At 40.7% G+C, this 17,695-nt stretch overlaps 1 non-coding gene across 1 annotated transcript; it reads left to right on the top strand.

Moving 5' to 3' along the window:
- The first annotated feature begins 614 nt into the window (after window positions 1-614).
- On the top strand, window positions 615-718 carry LOC112713821 (small nucleolar RNA R71). Its single transcript, XR_003158782.1, has one exon. It is a non-coding gene; the product is annotated as a small nucleolar RNA R71 (small nucleolar RNA).
- Window positions 719-17,695: the final 16,977 nt, after the last annotated feature.

The following is a 17,695-nucleotide window of genomic DNA, read 5'->3' as shown; positions in this document are numbered from 1 at the left end:
TTTCAAGTAGAGTCTCAGTCTTGGAAAGTCTATCTTTGGTTGGTGATGGTGGGTTGAGATTAGGTGGTTGTTGATAGGATCCCTGTGAGGGATGTTGGTGAGCTGCATTGTTGTTGGAATTGTGGTTGTGGCATCTCTGGTCTAGACCTTGGTCTTGTTGATTTTCCCACCCAAAGTTTGGGTGGTTTCTCCAACCAGGATTGTAAGTTTTAGAGTATGGATCATGGATTTGTCTGGGTGAGTTTCCAACATAATTAGCTTGTTTTCAATCACCTTCTTCCCCTACATTCACTCCTTCTTGAGCGGGTAAGGAGGTGATGACTGCTGCAGCTTGGTGTCCTTCCACCTTCTTGGTGAGATCTGCTAGCTGCTTGATGATCATCTTATTTTGAGCCAGCAATGCATCTATGTGGTTCAGCTCCATTACTCCTCGAGTGTTGCTTCTTTCAGAAGCATAAAAGTAGTCATTCTCAGGTACAGTCTCAATGACATCTATGGCCTCTTCAATGGTTTTCTTTTTGTTTAGAGAGCCCCCAGATGAATGGTCTATAGCTTTCTTTGACTCATAAAAAAGTCCTTCATAGAAAATTTGATGTTGAACCCATTCATTGAACATGTATGGTGGGCATCTTCTTGTTAAGTCCTTGAATCTCTCCCATGCCTCATAGAGAGTCTCACCATCTTGTTGCCTGAAAGTTTACCCCTCAGCTCTCAGCCTGTTAATTCTTTTAGGAATGGTAGAATCTTGCCAAAAATTTATTCACCATATCTTCCCAATTTGTTAAGCTCTCCTTTGGGAAGGACTCCAGCCACTTGGATGCTTTGTCCCTGAGTGAAAAATGGAACAAAAGTAGCCTATAGACATCCGGGTGGACTCCATTAGACTTCACAGTGTCACATATTCTCAGTAAGGTGGTTAGATGTTGATTGGGATCTTCTTGGGAACTTCCTCCAAATGAGCAGTTGTTCTGAAGAAGGGTGATGAGCTGGGGTTTTAATTCAAAGTTGTTGGCATGTATGGTGGGCTGTTGGATGCTGCTTCCACAGTTTCCTGGGTTTGGATTGATGTAAGAGCCTAGAACTCTCCTCTCTTGCCCAGCATGATTCACAGGGCCTTCTCTGGCATGGTTGTGAGCTTCCTCTTCATGGTTATTTTCCATGTTCTCCTCCTTGTTTAGTTCAAAGTACTCTTCCTCTTCCAGAGCACCAACAACTCTTTTCCCTCTTGCTTCCCTCCTTGATCTATGGAGGGTCCTCTCGGGTTCTAAATCAAAGGAAGTTGAAGCTCCGCATCTTCTTCCTGTCATACAACTAACAGAGCACACAGCAAGAAATTAAATGAAGTGATTATTCTTGTTAGAGTGATTGTTAGTGTGAGTGGTGCATATTATCAAACAGTTAGTGGGTTAGTGAGCAGAATTGTAGATAACAACAAAGAAAAAAAAGAACACAACGAGGGGTGAAGGGATGAGGAAGGAACTAAATAAACTGAAGGTAAACGACTATATAAAGTAAACAAACAAAAGGAAAAAAATGCTCAATCTAGTGAACTTCCAACTTAATCATTGTTGATACAAAATTAATCTCCTGCAACGGCGCCATAAACTTGATGCATGAAAACTTATCTCTCAACAAATTTCCGTTCGGCAAGTATACTGAACTGTCGTCAAGTAAAATCTCACAGTAGAGTGAGGTCGAATCCCACAGGGATTGATTGGTCAAGCAACTTTAGTTGGAAGAGTATGCTAGTTGAGCTAAACAAAATGTAGTTGATATTACAGGAAATTAAATAGATGGAAGGTAAATTGTAGAAACTAAAGTGCAGAATTTTAAATGGGGATTTGGGGAGATAAGCATGGAAATAAATGATAGAAAGTAAAGAGAATAGGGAAGATCAGAAATAGGGAATTCATTGGGCTCAGGAGATGTTGCATTCTCTGGATCAAGTTCATTTTCATCTCTTCCTCAATCAATTCATCTATTGATCTCCTTGGCAATCTTAGGTGATTGGATCCCAATTCCTTGACAATCCAATCTCTCTAAGCTTGAACAATTGCCCAATTCCTTGATTTAATTGCTCATGGGAAGAGATGAAGTATGGTCACTGATTATACCACATGTATTTCCAAATCAAAGTGTTGGGAGGATTACATGTCACTATATCCGCCCAGACCCCAATTTGGTCCAACATGAGAAAGCATTTCTAGCATGATCTCCTCATCCCTTTTCCAAGGCTCTGAGGAGATCCAATTATGGAGAGTTTCTTTTCCAAGACAACTAACCAATTGAATTAAGATTGAAAGCTTTCTAGCAAATTAAGAGAGTATAAGGAGGAAGAAGAATGAAAACTATAATTGATCCATCAAAGTACAACAGACCCCCTAACCCAATGAAAGGGGTTTAGTTGTTCATAGCTCTGGGAATGGAAAATGGCAAAAAAGAATACATGCTTCACTAGTAAAATGCAGAAAAGTAAATATACAGAGGGTAGTTCTCCAAAATGCCAAAAGCTCCTCTATAGTTCAAAACTACTCCTATATATACTACTCTTCTTGATCTTCCAGTGAGTTCTTCAAGTCTTGGATGTGGGCCTTAGATCTTGAGTTGAAGCAGTTACAATCTTTAGTGGGCCCAGCTTGCAGAAGAGTGTGAGTTAGGCATGGGCGTTAGTGACGTTAACGTTAAGTGAAAATGTGGGTGTTAAAACGTTAGTGGCAATCACCTTTTTCACTAACGTTCCAACCCCAAAATAGTCCACGTTAACTTCAACGTTAGTGGCACTAACGTTGCCTTATGATCCTTCGCAAGCGTTATTGGGAATCACCTTTCCCAATAACGTTGCCTTGTGCCCCTCTTTCCTTACGTTAGAGTTCACATTAGTATAACTAACGTGACTCTTAACGTGGGTATGCCTATCTTCGAGAGCGTTATTGACACTTACCTTTGTCACTAATGCTCTAAACGTCCCCCCTCCCCACGTTAGCGATCACATTAACTAGGTTAACGTGGCCACCAACGTGGTAGTGAATGCCATCTCCAACGTTAGTGACAAAGGTGAGTGTCACTAACGTTGGCTCATCAATCTTAGCTCCACATTAACTTTCACATTAGTGGTCTTAACGTGACCACTAACGTGGGCAATTTAGCTTGATCCAACGTTAGTGACAAAGGTGAGTGTTAACGGGACTCTAAACGTGGCCAATTGCCAACTTTTGGAGCGTTAGTGGTGTTCACGTTTACCACTAACGCTGGAGCTTCCTCTATCTCCATGTTAACTACCATGTTAATGTAGTTAACGTGGCAATTAACGTGGGCTTATGATGGCTTCGCAGGCGTTATTGATGCCAGGGCATTTTGGCCAGTTTCACTGACTTTTTTTTTACTGTTTTTAAGGTAGTTTCATGCATTTCCTTAGGAAATAAGCTAGTTTTGGGTAGATATTCACTTACACCTTGATTCAAGCATACTTTATGCATTTTACATGATTTCATGAGGATTTTGCATGAGATTAGTAACAAATTGTATGTTGTATTACCCATGACTTGGACTAGAACTTTGATGCACTCTATTGCTTGATTTCAGGACCAAACGAAGCAAGGAAGAACCACTTAGCAGTCACGTTAATCTAATTAACGTTACCACTAACATGGAATGGGAGGTAACTTGCAAAGTTAATGAGAAAGGTGATTGCCAATAACGCTCTCGAAGCCATCATCGCCCACGTTAAGAGTCACGTTAACTAAGTTAACGTGAACTCTAACGTGAAGAATGGACTTTGAGCCAACGTTAGTGACACTTAACATTATCACTAACGTTGGCCAATGATCATAAGTGGCCACGTTAGAGTCCACGTTAACTTAGTTAATGTGGCCTCTAACGTTAAAAGGGGGAAAGGAAGCCAACATTAGTGACACCAAACATTGTCAATAACGTTGGCCTAAGGAGCAATGTACCACGTTAACTCCCACGTTAACTTGGTTAACGTGGGAGCTAACGTAAAGAGGCAAGGAATGTCGACAACGTTAGTGACACCCAACATTGTCACTAACGTTGGAAGCACCCACAAAACCCCCAAAGAGCCACGTTAACTTTCACGTTAACTTAGTTAACGTGGAATCTAACGTTGATGAGTGAAAGATGAGCCAACGTTAGTGACATTCAACATTGTCACTAACGTTGGGGATGGCTAAGAATGGCCACGTTAGAAGCCACGTTAACCTAGTTAACGTGGACTCTAACGTGAGACATAGGGGCACATTGGAACGTTAGTGACAATGTCAAGTGTCACTAACGTTCTCGAAATTTGGCAAAGCCACATTAGAAGCCATGTTAACCTAGTTAACGTGGACTCTAACGTGAGACATAGGGGCACATTGAAACGTTAGTGACAATGTTGAGTGTCACTAACGTTCTCGAAGGATGGCAAGGCCACGTTAGAAGCCACGTTAACTTAGTTAACGTGGGGCTCTAACGTGAAGCAAAGGGGTACATTGGAACATTAGTGATGATTTTAAGTGTCACTAACGTTCTCGAACTCATACTTTCACTAAAACGTTAATACCCCTAACGTCCTGAGCTAAAGTCTCTACCCACTTCACATTTTCTCTCTGCAAGTAAAGCCAAGCCCAAATGAAGAAAAGAACTGCTTCAAACTCAAGATCCAAAGGCCCAAGACTTGAAGAACCAAATAGAAGCTGAAAAGAGTAGTATATATAGGAGTAGCTTTGAATTATTAGAGAGTTCGGGAGGTTGGAAGGAGAGCACTACTCTCTGTATTTTACTCTGCTCTTCTAGTTCCATGATGTATTCTCCATCTTTGTTTTCATTTTCTAGAGCTATGAACAACTAAACCCCTTTCATTGGGTTAGGGAGCTCTGTTGTAATTTGATGGATCAATACTAGTTTTCATTATTCTTCTTCCATCTTTTCTCTTGATTTTACTTGAAAGCTTTCGATCTTCATCCCATTGGGTAGTTATCTTGGAAAAGGAGCTATTCAAACTTGGATCTCTTCTGAGCCTTGAAAGAGGAATGAAGAGATCAAGCTAGAAATGCTTTCTCATGCTGGACAAAATTGGGTTTGGATGGATATGTGACTATAATCCTCTCAATACTTGATTTGGGAAATGCATGTGGTATAATCAGTGACCACACTTCATCTCTTCTCATGAGCAATTGACCAAGGATTGGCTATTGATCAAGATTTGAGAGATTGAATTACAAGAAATTGTAATTCAATCAATTAAGATTGCTAAGGAGATCAATGATTGCATTGATTGAGGAAGAGATGAAAATGAACTTGATCCGGAGAATTGCAACATCTCCTGCACCCAATGAATTCCCCAATTCTGATCTTACCCATTCTCTTTAGTTTCTGCGTTTACTTTCATGAGCAAATACCCCATTCCCATTTACAATTCTACAATTTATTTTCAGTCATTTACTTTCAATCCTTTAATTCTAGCATTTACTTTTTCTGTTATTTACATTCCCGCCATGTTATTTGCTGCAAATCTCCACCTAAATTCTGAATTTGCTCAACTAGAGCCTTCTTCTAATTAAAGTTGCTTGATCAATCAATCCCTGTGGGATTTGACCTCACTCTATTGTGAGTTTTTACTTGACGAAAAATTCGGTACACTTGCCGAAGGAAATCTGTTGCAAGACGATTTCCACCTACATCAAGTTTATGGCGCCGTTGCCGGGGATTGATTGTGCATCAACAATGATTAAATTAGAAGATCACTAGATTGAGCATTTTTGTTTTGTTGATTTAATTTTTTGTTTTGAGTAATTTACTTTCTGTCTTAGTTAACTTCTCCCCTTCCCCATTTACTCTTTCGTTTTCTTTGTTATATACCCTTCATTTTGCTAACCCACTAACTGTTTGATATATTGCATCACTCACAACTAACAGTAATTCTGATAGCAATACTATCTGCACATATTGTTACTTGTTTGTACTTGTTGGTTGTATGACAAGGAGAAGAAGCGGGGCTTCAACTTTCTTCGATTCTGAACCAGAGAGGACCCTCCTCAGATTAAGGAGGGAAGCAAGAGGAAAACGTGCAATCGGTGCTGAAGAGGAGGAGGAACACTTTGAACTAAACATGGAAGGCAACATGGAAAACCAACATGAAGAAGAGGCTAATAACCATGGGGGAGGAGGTAGAGCAAATCATGCCCGGGAGGATAGAAGAGTGTTAGGCTCTTACATCAATCCAAACCCAGGCAACTGTGGAAGTAGCATTCAGAAACCCACCATACATGCCAACAATTTCGAGCTAAAACCTCAGCTCATCACTATTGTGCAGAATAATTGCTCATTTGGAGGAGGTGCTCAAGAAGACCCGAACCAACACTTGACCATCTTATTGAGGATTTGTGACACGGTGAAGTCCAGTGGAGTACACCCGGATGTCTATAGGCTGCTCTTGTTCCCTTTTTCACTCAGGGACAAGGCATCCAAATGGCTTGAATCCTTCCCAAAAGAAAGTCTGACAAATTGGGAGGAGGTAGTGAATAAGTTTTTGGTAAGGTTTTACCCCCCTCAAAGGATCAATAGGCTGAGAACTAAAGTGCAGACGTTCAGACAGCAAGATGGGGAGACACTTTATGAAGCTTGAGAAAGGTTCAAAGACCTAACAAGGAGGTGTCCACCAAATATGTTCAATGAATGGGTGCAGTTGCACATCTTCTATGAAGACTTGTCATATGAATCAAAGAAGGCAGTAGATCATTCCTCTGGAGGATCATTGAACAAGAAGAAGACCATTGAAGAAGCCATAGATGTAATTGAGACTGTAGCTGAGAATGACTACTTCTATGCTTCCGAAAGAGGGAACACTAGAGGAGCGATAGAGCTAAACAATGTAGATGCTCTGCAGGCTCAGAACAAGCTCATTACCAAGCAGCTAGCTGACCTCACCAAGAAGATGGAGAGGAACCAAGTGGCAGCAATCACCACCTCCTCAACAACCCAAGAAGGAGTTGAAGAAGAAGCAGAGGGTAACCTTGAGCAAGCTAACTACATAGGGAATTCACCTAGACAGAACCATGACCCATACTCCAAGACATACAACCCTGGATAGAGGAACCACCCAAACTTTGGGTGGGGGAATCAGCAAGATCAAAGCCAAGACCAGAGACGTTACAACTCCAACAACAATGCAGCTCATCAGCAATTCACACAGAGGACATATCAATACCCCTACAACAACACTTCTCCACACCCGTATCAAAAGCACAACAACACCTCTACTCCCAATCCACCATCAATTGATGACAGACTCTCTAAGCTTGAAACATTACTTGAGGGAGTATGCAAAGACGTCCGAAACAGTAAAGTATTTCGAGAGGAAGTGCAGTCAAACATGCAGAATCAAAAGGCTGTCATCAAGAAACTGGAGACACAAATTGGCTATCTATTCAAGCAGCTTTCTAACTACAACCTTTGCAATGATAACAATTCAAGCAAAGAGGAGGAGTGTCAAGCTATAACACTTAGGAGTGGAAGGGAACTTAAGGAACTCTCCCAAAAACCACAAGAAGAAGGCTCAAATGAAAAGGGAGAAGAGCAAGATGGAGTTTAAATTCCCACTTCAAGTACACAAAAAGAAAAAGGGGTGCTAAAACTGAACATCTCAAGAGCTCCATATCCTCAGCAGTTAAAGAAGAAAGAAAATGACAACCAGTTCGTGAGATTCTTGGAAATCTTCAAGAAACTATAAATCAACATACCCTTTGTTGAAGCAATAGAGCAAATGCCATTCTATGCTAAGTTCCTGAAGGAGCTGATGACTAAGAAGAGAAGCTGGAAGAACAATGAGACTGTGATACTAACCGAAGAATGTAGTGCTATCATCCAGCACAAACTACCCCAGAAGTTGAAGGATCCTGGGAGCTTTCAGATCCCTTGTATAATAGGGGAAATCACAGTAGAGAAGGCCCTTTGTGACTTAGGAGCCAGCATCAATTTGATGTCAGTAACAATGATGAGGAAGATGAAGATCAAGGAGGCTAAACCAACAAAAATGGCCTTACAACTGGCAGACCGATCGTTCAAGTTCCCTCATGGCATAGTAGAGGATTTGTTGGTGAAAGTAGGAGATTTCATATTCCCGGCAGATTTTGTAGTGTTGGACATGCAGGAGGAAGCCAAGACCTCCATTATTCTGGGAAGGCCGTTCTTGGCTACTGCTGGAGCTATCATTGATGTCCAAAAAGGTGATCTTACCTTGAGATTACACAATGAAAAGATGACATTCAATGTGTTTAAGGCCATGAGTTACCCGCCAAAACAATTAGGGGAATGCATGAGGTTAGACACACTTGAAGAAGAAGTGTAGGAGTGTTTTGAAGAAGAAGAGCATGAAGAGCCCGAGAGATCAATGGAGGAGGAATATATATCAAGTGAGGATGTTGCAACAGCAGAGAGTCATGTTCAAGATGCACCAAAGGAAGAGACTAAAAAGTCAGAGGCACCCAAGGTTAAACTCAAAGCATTGCCAACCACTCTCAAATATGCCTACCTAGGAGAAAATGAAAACTACCCAGTGATCATAAGCTCATGCCTCAGCCAAGATCAAGAGGATGAACTACTCAAGGTACTGCGGGAGCATAAGGACGCCATCGGATGGACCCTTGCTGACCTGAAGGGAATCAGTTCAGCTATATGCATGCATAAAATACTGTTGGAAGATGATGCAAAACCATCAATTCAATCCCAAAGAAGGCTGAACCCAATCATGAAGGAAGTGGTACAGAAAGAGGTTATGAAGCTTTGGCAGGGAGGAGTGATATACCCGATCTCAGACAGCCCTTGGGTCAGCCCCGTGCATGTTGTGCCCAAGAAGGGAAGAATCACTGTAGTTCCCAATGAGAGGAATGAACTGATACCTACAAGGACCGTCACGGGATGGCGGATGTGCATTGACTATCGGAAACTCAATGAAGCTACACAAAAGGATCATTTCCCTCTCTCATTCATGGATCAGATGTTGGAAAGACTCGCAGGACATGCTTATTACTATTTTCTTGATGGTTATTCAAGTTATAACCAAATAGTGGTTGATCCTAGAGACCAAGAGAAAACTTCATTTACCTGTCCATATGGAGTGTTTCCCTACAGGCGCATGCCATTTGGGCTATGTAATGCACCTGCGACTTTCCAACGCTGCATGCTTTTTATCTTCTCAAATATGATAGAGAAATTCATTGAAGTTTTTATGGATGATTTCTCGGTATTCAGAGATTCTTTTACTAGTTGCTTGAATCACCTAGCCTTGGTATTGAAAAGATGCCAAGAGACCAATTTGGTCTTGAACTGGGAGAAATGTCACTTTATGGTGACAGGAGGAATAGTTCTTGGCCATAAGATTTCTAACCAAGGAATCGAAGTGGACAGGGCTAAAGTGGAACTTATTGAAAAGCTTCCTCCACCCAGTGATGTCAAGGCAATTAGAAGCTTTTTAGGGCATGCTGGCTTTTACAGAAGATTTATTAAAGACTTTTAAAAAATAGCTAAGCCCTTGAGTAATCTCCTTGTATCAGATACACCATTCATATTCGATGAAACCTGCATGATGGCATTCGAGCATTTGAAAGAAAGATTGTCTTCTGCCCCTATCATCTCCCCACCTGATTGGAACTTACCCTTTGAATTGATGTGTGATGCATCTGACTTTGTAGTAGGGGCAGTGTTAGGGCAGAGGAAAAATAACTAAGTCCATGTATTATACTATGCTAGTAAGGTTCTCAATGATGCTCAAAGAAATTATACCACTACTGAAAAGGAATTGCTAGCCATAGTTTTTGCATTTGACAAGTTTAGATCATACCTCATTGGTACTAAAGTCATTATTTTCATAGATCACACAGCACTTAAATATTTATTTGCCAAGCAAGAATCAAAACCAAGACTAATAAGATAGATCTTATTATTGCAGGAGTTTGATATTGAAATTAGAGACAAGAAGGGAGTGGAGAACAAGGTGGCAGATCACCTATCCAGGATTCCTCATGAGGAAGGAGGAACACATGATATGAGTGTGAACGAGCTCTTCCCTAATGAGCAGTTAATGACAGTGCACAAAGCCCCATGGTTTGTAGACATTGCCAACTTCAAGGCAACTGGGGCTCTACCTCCAGGGATCAATAAACATCAAAAGAGGAAGCTCATGAATGATGCAAAATACTTTGTCTGGGACGAGCCTTATCTCTTCAAGAAGTGTTCAGATGGAATCCTTAGAAGATGTGTCTCAGAAGAGGAAGGACAAGAGGTACTATGGAATTGCCACGGCTCATGCTACGGAGGCCACTTTGGAGGGGATAGAACTGCCGCAAAGGTGTTACAAAGTGGATTCTTTTGGCCCACCCTTTTCAAGGATGCCAAAGAACTGGTAAGGAGCTGCAATGAATGCCAAAGATCTGGGAACTTGCCCAAAAGAAATGCCATGCCACAGAATTTCATTTTGGAACTGGAAGTATTTGATGTGTGCAGAATAGATTTCATGGGACCATTCCCAACCTCATATGCAAACAAGTACATCTTGGTAGCAGTGGATTATGTGTCCAAATGGGTAGAGGCCATTGCAACCCCAACAAATGATAACAAAGTGGTCATAACTTCCTCAGGAAGAATATCTTCAGCCGGTTCGGAGTCCCAAGAGCCCTCATTAGTGATGGAGGGAGCCATTTTTGTAACAAACCACTAAAGGCTCTTCTCTTACGATATGGGGTGAACCACAAGGTAGCCACACCTTACCATCCCCAAACAAGTGACAAACGGAGATATCCAACAGAGAGCTAAAGAGGATTTTGGAAAAGACTGTGGGTGCATCAAGAAAGGATTGGGCGAAGAAGCTGGATGATGCTCTTTGGGCATACAGGACAGCATTCAAAACACCACTGGGAATGTCCCCATATCAACTGGTTTATGGGAAAGCTTGCCATTTACCACTAGAATTGGAACACAAAGCTCTCTGGGCCATCAAGATACTAAACTTTGACAGCATTGCTGCTGGTGCAAAGAGGATCTTGCAGATGCAAGAGATAGAGGAATTCAGGTCACAAGCCTATGAAAATACTAAGATATATAAAGAGAAGGCAAAGAGGAGACATGACTTGCATCTTGCACCCAGGGATTTCGAAAAGGGGCAGCAAGTACTCCTCTACAATTCCAAATTGAGACTATTCCCAGGAAAACTCAAATCGAGGTGGTCCGGGCCTTTCATTGTCACAAAAGTCTCGCCATATGGACACATCGAAATCATGGATAAAAGATCAGAGAGGACTTTTACAGTAAATGGACAAAGACTCAAGCATTATCTGGGCAACATGGGGGAAAACCCCAGAGTAAAATATCATCTCAGGTGAAGTAAGGACCCGTCGAGCTAGCAACGATAAAATAGCGCTTTGTTGGGAGGCAACCCAACCTTAGGTAACCACTTTTTCAGCTGCATTTCAATAAAGATCACAAGTTGTTTCCCCTGTATTGCAAGGAGCTAAGTTTGGCGTTCCACACCAAAACAATTCAAGAGTAAAAGTGCAATTCTAAGTTTGGTGTCCCACCAAAGGATGATAGTTAGAATCACACTACATTCTCAAAGCACATTGCTAGCTCTGACCAATCAAAGGAACCACTTGGATATAGATTAGTCTTTATTTAATTGGTTGCTAACAGCAAGATATGGGGTTCTACACATGCATGTAAAGTTTTGTAGTAGGCAAGGAACTAAGTTTGGTGTTCACACACCAAAATAAGTTCAGAAATCATAAGCATACATGCAAGCTGACTATTCCTCAAGTGCTTGGAAAACAAGCAACTTCCAATAACCTTGCAGGAAGCTTATGAGGAGATGGTGCACCTTCAACTAAGAAAGTGAGGCATCAAGAACTATGACAATGACAACAAGAGGGGAACTGGTTTGGTGTGGCAAACCATCTCCCAAAGGTTGTATTGCTACTTAATTCCATCTACTCATCGTGTTAAAAATTGGAAGTCCGAATGCACTATTAATTAATAGACATGTGTTGATTGGAACCTAGTTCAACTATGCATTTTAAGTTTTATTGCGTAGATCTATGAATTCTGGTTTAAGTGTTACTGCATCATATCTTTACTTATTGTATGCTTGTCTTGTAAAATCAAATGAAAAAGAGAATGATTTTCTTTAAAAGACCAGAGTGAAGTTCATAATATGGAAGTGCATTCATGAGTCTTTGGTGTGATCATAAGTTAGCTAAGTTGGATCAACCATAAGGTGGGGATGACAACTATCTGGCCTGAATACTAGACTTTGAATATACCCATGAGACTAAGTGAATAACAAGATCCTAATAAGAGAAAGGGAAAGAACACTTAAAGTGAAAAACAAAAGAAAAAGAGTAAGCAATAAGGCTAGGCACCAATGGTTTTTAATCTTGAGGCATGTGTCTGTGGTGTTCCTGTGTGAGGGATTTACTTGGATGAATAAGCTCTTAGGGGTGCCTTATCACTTGGTAACTTGGGTTAACTAACTCGGGATTATCAGCTGAAAGTCCACTATCAAGAGTAACCCTCACTACAGAGCATTTAGTAACCCAAAGAGGTGCTGGACACCAAGGTCTCAAGAAAAGAAAATAAACAAACTATGTGCCTGTGGTGTGTATGTATGGGGGAGAGACTTGAGCAAGTAAGTCCTTAGGGGTGCCTCAACACCTAGCACCTTGAACCAACTGGTTCGGGAGTGTTGGCTGAAAGCTTATCTTAAAGAGTTGCCCCTTTACAGAGCACTTAGCTTGAAGAACACAAATAAGCCCTGGAATGACAAGAAAAGGATCAATAAAAGTCCCAAGGGATATAAGCAGAGTCAGTGTTTTAGGACATGATAAAGGTCTGAAAGCCAGTAATAGAATGAACCTAAGTTGCTATGCATGAAACCACCATAAAATCAGTGACATGACTTCCACAAGTATGACTCATTTCTCTTGGCATTCCATTCATCATTCTCTTGTTCCAGTACTTGCTTAGGGACAAGCAAGCTTTAAGTTTGGTGTTGTGATTCCAGGGCATTTTGGCCAGTTTCACTCACCTTTTCTTTACTGTTTTTAAGGTAGTTTCATGCATTTCCTTAGGAAATAAGCTAGTTTTGGGTAGATATTCCCTTACACCTTGATTCAAGCATACATTGTGCATTTTACATGATTTCATGAGGATTTTGCATGAGATTAGTAACAAATTGTATGTTGCATTACCCATGACTTGGACTAGAACTTTGATGCACTCTATTGCTTGATTTCAGGACCAAAGGAAGCAAGGAAGAACCACTTAGCAGTCAAGTTAATCTAATTAACATTACCACTAACGTGGAATGGGAGGTAACTTGCAAAGTTAATGAGAAAGGTGATTGCCAATAACGCTCTCGAAGCCATCATCGCCCACGTTAAGAGTCACGTTAACTTAGTTAACGTGAACTCTAACGTGAAGAAGGGACTTTGAGCCAACGTTATTGACACTTAACATTATCACTAACGTTGGCCAATGATCATAAGTGGCCACGTTAGAGTCCACGTTAACTTAGTTAACGTGGCCTCTAACGTTAAAAGGGGGAAAGGAAGCCAACGTTAGTGACACCCAACATTGTCAATAACGTTGGCCTAAGGAGCAATGTACCACGTTAACTCCCACGTTAACTTGGTTAACGTGGGAGCTAACGTAAGAGGCAAGGGATGTCGACAACGTTAGTGACACCCAACATTGTCACTAACGTTGGAAGCATCCACAAAACCCCCAAGGAGCCACGTTAACTTTCACGTTAACTTAGTTAACGTGGAAGCGAACGTTGATGAGTGAAAGATGAGCCAACGTTAGTGACAATCAACATTGTCACTAACGTTGGGGATGGCTAAGAATGGCCACGTTAGAAGCCACGTTAACCTAGTTAACGTGGACTCTAACATGAGACATAGGGGCACATTGGAACGTTAGTGACAATGTCAAGTGTCACTAATGTTCTCGAAGTTTGGCAAAGCCACGTTAGAAGCCACGTTAACCTAGTTAACGTGGACTCTAACGTGAGACATAGGGGCACATTGAAACGTTAGTGACAATGTTGAGTGTCACTAACGTTCTCGAAGGATGGTAAGGCCACGTTAGAAGCCACGTTAACTTAGTTAACGTGGACTCTAACGTGAAGCAAAGGGGTACATTGGAACGTTAGTGACGATGTTAAGTGTTACTAACGTTCTCGAACTCATACTTTCACTAAAACGTTAATACCCCTAACGTCCTGAGCTAAAGTCTCTACCCACTTCACACTTTCTCTCTGCAAGTAAAACCAAGCCCAAATGAAGAAAAGAACTGCTTCAAACTCAAGATCCAAAGGCCCAAGACTTGAAGAACCAACTAGAAGCTGAGAAGAGTAGTATATATAGGAGTAGCTTTGAATTATTAGAGAGTTCGGGAGGTTGGAAGGAGAGCACTACTCTCTGTATTTTACTCTGCTCTTCTAGTTCCATTATGTATTCTCCATCTTTGTTTTCATTTTCTAGAGCTATGAACAACTAAACCCCTTTCATTGGGTTAGGGAGCTCTGTTGTAATTTGATGGATCAATACTAGTTTTCATTATTCTTCTTCTATCTTTTCTCTTGATTTTACTTGAAAGCTTTCGATCTTCATCCCATTGGGTAGTTATCTTGGAAAAGGAGCTATTCAAACTTGGATTTCTTCTGAGCCTTGAAAGAGGAATGAAGAGATCAAGCTAGAAATGCTTTCTCATGCTGGACCAAATTGGGTTGGATGGATATGTGACTATAATCCTCTCAATACTTGATTTGGGAAATGCATGTGGTATAATCAGTGACCACACTTCATCTCTTCTCATGAGCAATTGACCAAGGAATTGGCTATTGATCAAGATTTGAGAGATTGAATTACAAGAAATTGTAATTCAATCAATTAAGATTGCCAAGGAGATCAATGATTGCATTGATTGAGGAAGAGATGAAAATGAACTTGATCCGGAGAATTGCAACATCTCCTGCACCCAATGAATTCCCCAATTCTGATCTTACCCATTCTCTTTAGTTTCTGCATTGACTTTCATGAGCAAACACCCCATTCCCATTTACAATTCTGCAATTTATTTTCAGTCATTTACTTTCAATCCTTTAATTCTAGCATTTACTTTTTCTGTTATTTACATTCCCGCCATTTTATTTGCTGCAAATCTCTACCCAAATTCTGAATTCGCTCAACTAGAGCCTTCTTCTAATTAAAGTTGCTTGATCAATCAATCCCTGTGGGATTCGACCTCACTCTATTGTGACTTTTTACTTGACGACAAATTCGGTACACTTGCCGAAGGAAATCTGTTGCAAGACAATTTCCACCTGCATCAGTTATTGTCGACCACCTTTCTCATTAACGTTGCAAGCTCCTTCCCATTCCACGTTAGCAGTCACGTTAATTAGATTAACGTGGCTACTAACGTGATTCTTCCTTGCTTCCCTTGTCCTGAAATCAAGCAAATAAAGTGTATCAAAGCTCTAGCCCAGGTCATGAGATTATACATCATCAAATTGTCATTTAATCCTTGCAAAATCCTCATGAATTCATGTAAAAATCACAATAGTTGCTTGAATCAAGGTGTAAGTGTATTTTCATCCAAAACTTGCATTATTTACTAAGAAAATGCATGAAATTACCCTAAAACAGTAAAGAAAAGGTCAGTGAAACTGGCCTAGATGCCCTGGCATCATCAATCACCCTGAGGGGGAACCGGATTACCAAATCTTAAACCGGGATGATGGGACGGTAGATGCGGTGCCTCTTTAGACTCGTCCTCCTTCACCCCGAGTTAATGTTGCTGAGAAGCCTTGGGATGTTAACTGAATTTTCTTCTTTTTTGTTGTAGATAGCCCGCTTGTGGGCTTTTGAAACTCTTTATTTTGTAAATGATGTTTTGATGACTGTTGATACCCTTTTAGTTGCTTTTTTTAGAAACTTTTTTTAAAGTAGTTTCCTAGCTTTTGGGGCTGCTTCTGGTGGCCTCTGATGTTTGCCTTTTATCTTAACTAGCAGTTTTTTATGTTAGGCATGCTTGCACTTAGCTTAGTACCTTTCTAGGTTTTGGGAAGGTTACAACTTTTCCCTTGACTAATCTTTCTGGATTGGCTTGATTTCTTTGCTTAATGCTATTTTCGGCAAATTGTTTTGTTCTTTGGTTCACTGTGGTTGCTGATTTATGTTGATTTTGTCCAAAGAGTTGTTAGTGACCCTCTTTAAGGAGTTACTTTTGTAGCTTTATGTTTCGGTCCGACTTCGTCACGTCGGGCCATGTCGAGTTACTTTGTAATCCTCTTTCTTGGACCTTTGTTCAGGTCTCTTTCAGGGATTACCTTTGTAGCTTTATATTTTGGGCCGACTTTGTCATGTCGGCCCCTGTCGAGTTACATGGTAATCCTCTTTCTTGGACCTTGTTTAGGTCTCTTTTAGGGATTACCTTTGTAGCTTTATATTTTGGGCCGACTTTGTCATGTCGGGCCCTGTCAAGTTACTTGGTAATCCTCTTTCTTGGGCCTTGTTCAGGTCTCTTTCAGGGATTACCTTTGTAACTTTATATTTTGGGCCGACTTCGTCATGTCGGGCCCTGTCGAGTTATTCGGTAATCCTCTTTCTTGGACCTTGTTCAGGTCTCTTTCAGGGATTACCTTTGTAACTTTATATTTTGGGCCGACTTTGCCATGTTGGGCCCTGTCGATTTACTTGGTAATTGATGCATGAAAACTTGTCTCTCAACAAATTTTCCCTCAGCAAGTATACCGAATTGTCGTCAAGTAAAACTCACAATAGAGTGAGGTCGAATCCCACAAGGATTGATTGGTCAAGCAACTTTAGTTAGAAGAATATGCTAGTTGAGCTAAACAGAATTTAGATTGAGATGCAGAAATTTAAATGACTGGAAAGTAAATAACAAAAATGAAAGTGCAGAAAGTAAAGAGAATGGGTAAGATCAGAAATGGGGAAATCATTGGGTTTAGGAGATGTTACATTCTCTGAATCAAGTTCATTCTCATCTCTTCCTCAATCAATGCATTCATTGATCTCCTTGGCAATCTTAAGTGATTGGATCCCAATTCCTTGGCAATCCAATCTCTCTAAACTTGAACAATTTCCCAATTCCTTGATTTAATTGCTCATAGGAAGAGATGAAGTGTGGTCACTGATTATACCACATGTCTTTCCAAATCAAAGTGTCAGGAGGATTACATGTCACTATATCCGCCCAAACCCCAATTTGGTCCAACATAAGAAAGCATTTCTAGCGTGATCTCCTCATCCCTTTTCCAAGGCTCAAAAGAGATCCAATTATGGAGAGTTTCTTTTCCAAGACAACTAACCAATTGAATTAAGATCGAAAGCTTTCTAGTAAGATCAAGAGAAAAGAAAGAAGAAGAAGAATGAAAACTATAATTGATACATCAAATTACGACAGAGCTTTCTAACCCAATGAAAGGGGTTTAGTTGTTTATAGCTATAGAAATGAAAAATAGCAGAAAAGAAGAATCCATGCTAAAAGTGCAGAAAAGTAAATCTATAGAGAGTAGTTCCCAAAAGTGCCAAGCCTCCCTATAGTTCAAAACTACTCCTATATATACTACTCCTCTTGATCTTCTAGTGACTTCTTCAAGTCTTGGATGTGGGCTCTGGAT

This window comes from Arachis hypogaea, chromosome 9, assembly GCF_003086295.3.
Source record: "Arachis hypogaea cultivar Tifrunner chromosome 9, arahy.Tifrunner.gnm2.J5K5, whole genome shotgun sequence".
Taxonomy (NCBI): Eukaryota; Viridiplantae; Streptophyta; class Magnoliopsida; order Fabales; family Fabaceae; genus Arachis; species Arachis hypogaea.
The sequence above is the reverse complement of the archived record's forward strand: the minus strand, read 5'-3'. Positions and strand labels throughout refer to the sequence as shown.